Raw genomic sequence first — 8,352 nt, forward strand, 5'->3', positions numbered from 1 at the left:
CTTGTAGAGATGTTCAATAAAGAGTTTTGCCAACTCTGGCGTTTTTACAGTTTTCTTCGTGGCAATAAACTTTGCCATTTTAGTCCTGTCCACTACCACCCACACCGAGTCATTCCCTCGACTCGTCTTGGGTAAACCGGTAATGAAATCCATGGAAATGCTTCCCATTTCCCTTGAGGAATCTCTAGTGGACGGAGTAGTCCTCCAACCTTAAGACGTTCATGTTTATTGACCTGGTACTTACTGCATTTCAGCACATAAGTTTGGACGTTCTTAAACAAACTAGGCCAATAAAACTGTCTTTTTACTAGTGCATAGGTCTTCTGAATCCCAGGATGACCCGCACTTGGACTATCATAACTACACCCCGAAGACTCGGCTAGCCTCTCCGGACTAACTCTCGCCTCGCTACCCACCGCACCTACGGCCAGTTTTTCCGGACTAGCATTACGTGCCGGCGAGGAAGGTGGGCGCGGTTGTGACAAAGTGCGTACGCGTACAGCACGCCAGACCTCTGTAAAGACAGGATCATGCTCACACAAGCCATGATTTGGTATTTCAACCAAAACCTTAAGGCAAATTTCATGTCTTATTTTGCATCATGTCATTAGCACAGAAGCTAATGTACTGGAGAGCACTCTAGTAGCGCAAGTTCTTAGACTATGCTACTAGATATTTGTAGACTACGCTACCATGTTGCATCACCAACTTGTTAAAACTTTTCCTTGGAAAGCTCTACGGCCATAGGAGAAATAAACTAGAGCCAATCTAATCATGCATCATAAGGATTAGTTCCAAAGCTGAGAGATACTTTCTCTCTTAGAGTAACATCATTGCACAAGCATATGCTCTAGAATCTTGTTGAGTTTCTAACTACCATCAATCTACGGATGGTTAAACTCCACTCTAACTCAGAGTAAATGTAACTTTTTGAAAATTTTTATTCAAATATAACAATCAAACTTCCTATCTCTTATGCCATACTATATATGCAGGCAGACCATATAGTATGTGGAGATGTTTGATAAATATTCTTGCACCACTACGGGTGTCTGGAGGTACATCCAATCACTTACAACTCTTTGTTGCTATTACCAGACACATCCCTTCAAGTATTGTCTGGACTCACACAACTATTCGAGTTTATGTGATATTTGAGGATATCCCTCCTTTCCCTCAAGAAAGGTTTTTGTCCTTAAAAACTCTACTCTCAAGCGGACTACGCGCTAGTGTCATAGGTCCAAGAATAAATCTAGACCATGTTTAATATCATATGTTATATTCTTGAGTCCTTCCAAGAAACTTTTAAACATCTTGCAACGAAGATGTGGTATAGTGTCTACGCACATATGGTGGTACTATTGATAAACTGCTTTGCAACAGATCAGTGGTTTCACACTTGTAACAAAGTGCTTCATTGTTGCATATTATTACCCTTCATAAGCGGTTACACAGTTATGAATCATTTGGGTGGGTTGTACCATCTATCAAGAAAATTTCAAACTACTAATAACCACATTATCAATCCACAGATAATGACTGAGCTTGCTGCGAAGCCATAGGTTGCTAAATAATTGATGGTAATTACACAAGCCCAATGTCTCATTACATCATACATTCAATATAAATGCAAACATCACAGTACTTCGTGATGATGAACTTAGGAATTTCATCCTATCCCTGTTTGTTGGTGTTGGTATGAAGTATAACTATGAGAACATTATTTGGTGCCTCCTCATCATATCGGCAAAGCTACCTACCCATCACAGGTGGCAATCTCTACCAAGCTATAACCAATGACTAGCAAATAAACGAGTACTCTTGTAAGAACTTCATAACCATATCTCACACCCAACTCATAATCACTACGGATTAAATGCCAGGGCTTGCAAAATTGAATGTTATCTGATAGGTAGAGGGGATCATCAAACTACGGATGACCTCGACAACTCACTAGGACTAGTGATGTGTAACTTTTAAGTTACCTTACTCTCTTGCTTATTCCATACCATCGAACAAATCGGTCCCTCGATTTGAGCAACATCAACATATTTATGAGTACCTCGATACTCATGGATTGTGGTTCGGTAATTTAAAATGTTGATCTAGAGTATCTTTCACTCGAGGATCTTAATGTTATTAGCAGCTATGTATTAGTAGTGAGTAACTACGTACCCACTATCATCACACTAGTAGCTCCATACTAGTCTGTGAGTAACTCCGTACTCAATGGCGTACCTCCCCCGAGTGGGAGTACCATATACAACCATCTATAACAAGATGCTTAAGTCACTTGTGCTAAGAAGTGACTACACAAATTGACCCCTCCATTGCACATTGCAGTACAATTTATGGTATTACAACACAAATTTTTGGACGTCCTTATCATAGAGGTCAACTTAAAAACTAGTGCATAGGTCTTGTGGAGTCTCGGCTGACCTAACCACACCACTGGTGACTTCCTACAAAAAATGTAGCACCGAAGTCACCACCTATGTACTTTAACTCCGTAAAGTACATGGTCTTCATCTATCATCTATGGAAAGTTGTAAAACATTCCTGCGAGATGGATTTTTATCACCCTAAAATTATTGTGCACTATTTTAGTGTGAAGAGCTTTTTTCTTGGGTACCATGGTTCACCCCAAGCTCATCTGTTGCTAAATTCTCCGATTTAACAAAAGATATGTTTGCCTCCAAACATTCCAGTTCAGCCCCAGACTTTGAGTTTACTTCTTAACACTCCGGTTAAGTCAAAACTCACCAGATACAGTAGGATTTACCACTAAGCTCTCCGGCTTAGCCTCCTATCCTAACTTAGCCCGATTTTATGTACAATACATATGTCGGATCCGATACTAACAACAACCAGGCTCATCTGGAGTGAGATACTACTCACTATTGCCATGTAAAACCTTATTAAATCCTAGAAATGCTCCACTCATTTTCCAGGGGTCATACGACTTATAGGGTTTACACGCACATGAACTTTGTAAGCAAAATAGCCTGTCATGCAATATTACAATTGCTTATGTAGGAAAGTAATATATTTCCCAAATTCATATGGTAGCAACTAAAATGTGCTCAGAATCGCACACTTATGTTGAACATAGGCAAGACTACGCTTGCAAAATGCTATAGGGCGTCCCCCATGCATGAAACTGTCCAACCAAACTAGTCTTACTGCTAACCTCTAGATTTAGATCACTCCGGAACTAAATCACTCTGTTAGCACTAGCACACCATCATGGTCTTGCTACCTAGAGCTTCTCCGAACTCGTAACTGGGTTTCATCCCAACTTATGGCTATATTTGGTAAATTTCAAAGTTCAAATTTTATCTTGCACACTTTATCACTACAGACAAGTGTACATACAAACCTGCCAAAGAGTCAAATTACATGCACAAGCCTTGGCGTCCCATTCCACCAAGACTACAATCGATTCCATGAGAATTGGATATCCCATACCATCAAATTACCACCAAACCAATTGATGTGACATATAAAAAGGCTCTTTCCTCCCTCGAAAGATCACCACAAACTCTCGAGCAGTGGGATGTCGACGCATGGCAATAAAAAGAAGAGAAAACCATGCTAATAAGTTTAATAACAGTTCTCTTCGATCAACTTCTATAAGGGCATTGAGCAATACATCTCAAAACTATACCCCTTCAGATTTACCTTTGATTTCTACAAATCAATCCTAAATCTGCTATTATTATCTAGGCGTACGCTAATCCTTCAGATTAATACTCCTAGATAAACCATTCAGTTGAGTACTGCTAGCAGCACTAGCCCCTTTATCCCAAGTAATACACACTTTAGGGATTACTTTTACCAGGCAATCACGTGACTAAATCAAACTAGTCACTACTCTCTAGGCCCAAGTAGTGACACTATTTTGTTACTTTAAACAAGGGCCAGCTTGCCTCTATGGGCCAAAGCTCTCTTGTTGCTACAAACATTAAGCAACTTGTTTGGACGCAAGGCATAACCACATCAAGACTACGCTTGTACATGGTTCTCATTTGCCAAAGTTTATCACAATCTTCTAGCAACTGTTAAAAGATTGTGAAGGGTTATGAGCACTACGGCTCAATTAGGCTTACCTAGATTTCTCGTGATAAGCACTTCGTCTAATTTGGGCACAACTGACGCCATTGCCGGTCCTCTTAGCCCAAGTAAAACACACCTCAGTTTTAGATTTACACTAGCCAAACTACGTGACTTTGATGGTCAATACTAAGTGTATGCTCAGCTTAAATTTAGTCTCTCCGAACCAAATGTGTGATCACCACATGTGTTATTCTCGAGGCGTTACGATCATAGACGTGTTCACTAGGCACAACGGCCATAGAACGGCTCTCTCTCGAAGGACTCGGCACTACGGCCATGGGATTTGTCTCTTTCTTAGCACGTGACGCTACGGCCATGTGCGGTGGGTCTCTTTCGTGGAAAACGGGCACTACGGCCACACGGCACGACGGCCGTGTTGGGTTTGTTTCGTGGGGTGTACCGTTGTTTTGTGTTTTTTTAAAAAAAAATAAAAAAAAATAAATAAATAACGGGCCGGGCCGTCCTTCGTCGCTTCGGACGTGGCCGCTCGCCCGTGGGGAGTGTTCACAAGGCCCTATTCTGCCCGCCGCCGCCTAGCTGGCCACCCGTTGACTGCCAATGTGATTTAAAAAAAATAAAAATAAATAAATAACGGGCCGGGCCGGCCCTCGCCGATTGGGCATGGCCGCCCGCCTGCCCGTGGGGGGAGCCTGGCCGCCCGCTGGTCACCCGCGCTGGCCTGGCCGCCTCGCCGGGCCTCAGCAGGGCGTTCAACTCCGCCCGCCCGCCATCCACCGCCCTGCAACACCAACGAGTAGCCGGCGTTGTTTGCTTCAGCTCTTCCCAGGCTTTCGCAGCAGCCAGTATTCACAGACGTCATTTTTGGCAGCCGGCCTAGCTCAGTTGGTAGAGCGGAAGGCTTTCAACCTTGTGGTCATGGGTACGAGCCCCATGGCCGGCGCCTTGTACATGATTCATCTCTAAATGTAAACAGCATGCGTTTCAGAAGTCCTCAAGCGTAGCAAAAATCAACGCCTGGCCGCCTTGATCCAGCAAATCGCCCCCCTTCACAACGCAGTCTTTCGTGGGCTGGTCTTTGCCCACCCACGCTACGCAGGCCATTTAGTTCAGCCCCCCCACGCAGAGTTAATTTAATTGGGCTTGTTTTCGCCCCCCACCCCCACACACAGTTGTGGGTTTCAGCAGTCATTGTGGGGCTGGTCTGCGTCCCCCCACCCCCACACACAGTGTTGCAATTTTTCTCTACATCGAGATTAAAATGGCGCAGACACATCAATTTCGAAAGGAAAACAAAAAATGAAATAGCTTACCTGCGATTCGTTTGCTGTGTGTGACGGGGAGAGAGAGAGAGAGAGAGAGAGAGAGAGAGAGAGAGAGTTCTTCCTCTCCATTCTTCCTTGGCCGCCTCCCTCCACACCCTCCATTCGAGATAAGGGTGAGAAGATTGTGGATGAAAACCATCGAGTGGGCTCCGGTCCCCCGTTCACGCACGGACTCTCACGATCCCCCTCGAACCACGCTCTGATACCAGTGTTACATTCCCGTAACGCCGCTACGGGCGTTACCACAAGAGGGGACGGCCTTTGGCTCACCACCCAGCCATAGAGGAAGAATGAGGATTGCCCCTCATCCCCCAGGCTATATAGTGTGTGGCCTGCCGTCCACACTAGCCTGGCCGCCCATGACTCCGCATGGGCGTCCTCTCCCACTGAACCTCGGACATGGCTATCCGGTCTGCCTTCGGTCACAGGCATTACAGCCTACGTGACAAATGATCCACATTCCATGTTTGTATAATAGTGTTATAATGTAGAACCACATAAATTGCTATGCAATTTGTGTAATTTGTATGTGTTATAATCTTATATTGTAGAACCACACAAATTTCGCCTTGAATCGGATGGTCCATATTCCATGTATGTGTAATAGTGTTATAATGTAGAGAACCACACAAATTGCTCCATAATTCCATTTGGATGTTGCCTTCATCCCTTAAATCATGGAGCTACCACACCATAGTTTGCACTCCTACCCAACTCATTGATCAAAGCTCAACATCGTCTCTTGGTTTCGGATAAGTACCCAAAGTATGCAATAACAATGTTAACTTGCGTTCTTCTAACTACCCATATTGCTCATGTGGATGTTTGTCTCTTTGTACACTACATGATCATTTGATTTAAAAAATTTGACTGTCTTCTTTCCCCATGTTGTGACTATTATATATTCATGACAACAATAACTGTTATGATCCTCAACCAAAATAGTACTTCCTAAACCCACCTTTTTTATTACACTTGTTGGCTCTCTTAGAGATCTCATGAGATTTTATCCTAGTCTCCTCTATCATTTTAGGAGTGAGATATCAGCAACTAACTTATTTCTATGTATCGTATCTCTCATAGTTTCCAAATATGGGCTAGTTCTTAAGGGTTTCCCATACATAAAAGCATTATAATGAGCACTCTACATCCATAGGCTACCCTTATGCTAAAGAATGCTTAGTCTTAGAACAATTCACAGCTTGTATATGAAGCGAGGTTTGGCTTAGACACTATGTGATGCATCATCATACTCAAACATAACCACATGCATCAAAGTCAACAACTATACACTATACTTTCACCAATGTCAAAAACCATGTGTGACATGGATGGTACCTATCATCTCTATGCCATGTCACATAACAAACTGGAGTATATAACCAACCCACATGTTGATCATACTCAACCATGCATTCTCCTCGAGCGCACAACCTTCTAGTGGATTTATATATTTTGTTACATGGCACCCTAGCACCACCCATCTTAGGAGCAACATCATCACCTACTGCCAATGCATTTCTAGAGTTATTCTCTAGTGTCACCAAAGGGCGCACACAACCTCTCTGCTACTACTTGCCTGTGGCATCAACCCCCTCCATAGGGCTCTCCATTGCCACCACCTCTTCAAGTCCTTTGATGGAGCATCACATGACATCATGGCAATGAACAATTTCAATTAAAATCGGTTTTAACATTACCACATACATGTAAGCTTGCATCCAATGCATCAGCATTCTCATGCTAAATGCATCTTTCACTTCTAACAAACCATCTTAATAATATCAATCATTTTTGACAAGAAGTTCTCTTGGAGGCTTCATATGCTTCTCAAGTCCATCCATAGTTTCAATTTTACTTTTTTAATCCTCACATGTGACCCTTGTTAGGCCTTAGCAGTAGATGAATCTGTTGTTAGGCCTTAGCAGTAGATGAATCCCTTGTTAGGCCTTAGCAGTAGATGAATCCCTTATCTCTCTTGTGGCCACCAACACAAAGAGAAGGTGGACCTTCATTCCCGGCAAAGGGGCCTTATCTTAGAATAGTCTCCCTAATTCTCTACGACTTAGAAATATGAAAGAATGCACCTATGACTTTACTACAGGCAATCGTTGCTTGTGCTTTGAAACCAGATCACAAGCTACACACCCCTTGCTTTGCTTACCTGCATCACTAGTCCTTAGTTTCCTTGCTATGTGTTTTCCTTGATGACCATTACCTTGCCAAAACAAACTATGAAGGAAATGTGTTTCTCTTGTTGGCCACAAACCATAGAGGAGCTCAAAAATCCAACTCCAACAAAAAGATAAAGCCATTACCCATCTTTACTACTAACGATGGAAATCATATATGGGTGCCAAAGCAAGTGCTACAAGCTCAAGAGTTTTATCAAGGCTACCTTGTCATCTGGCCACCTAAGAAATCAGCTTCATTATCCAAGGTGGTTGATAAGTATTTACTAGGATCTCCATCACCAAATGGCTCGCCCAGAGGGTAGTATGTCAGAAGGGTGGCTGATACAAGAGTCCCTTGTTTACATCACTGAATATTTAAGTTCTTCAGATCCAAAGATACCTCGACTATGGTCTCAAGAGTCTAACAGGCGAGTCATTGGTGAGGAACCTCAAGGCAAAGGCATTAAGAGAAAGATGGATAACAATTTGAGGGAAAAAATCAATAAATTTTGCATCTTGAACTCTCGTGTAATGGAGAAGTGGATTGAGACATATGAAGCTCTCAAGCGACAGCGCGAGTACAAGATCGTTTAAGTTTCAGAAGGAATCGCACTACAAGAAATCTCCCATGTCCAGAAGGTATGCAAGCTCTTCCGGACTTTCCCACAGGTAGATGGCTAGAAGCTACAATTTTAGAAGCCAAACATGCTGGTTTAACTATAACAGAGGAGGAGGAGGAGCTTACAAAAGGATGCGATTGGCATGTAGGTATTTAAGTT

The 8,352-nt window shown here is 42.8% G+C and overlaps 1 non-coding gene across 1 annotated transcript; it reads left to right on the plus strand.

The window, feature by feature from the left end:
- Positions 1-4,944: 4,944 nt before the first annotated feature.
- On the plus strand, positions 4,945-5,017 carry TRNAE-UUC (transfer RNA glutamic acid (anticodon UUC)). The gene has a single exon. It is a non-coding gene; the product is annotated as a tRNA-Glu (tRNA).
- Positions 5,018-8,352: the final 3,335 nt, after the last annotated feature.

The sequence above is a fragment of the Cibotium barometz genome, chromosome 55 (genome assembly GCF_041138505.1).
Source record: "Cibotium barometz isolate CiBa-2024 chromosome 55, ASM4113850v1, whole genome shotgun sequence".
Classification (NCBI taxonomy): Eukaryota; Viridiplantae; Streptophyta; class Polypodiopsida; order Cyatheales; family Cibotiaceae; genus Cibotium; species Cibotium barometz.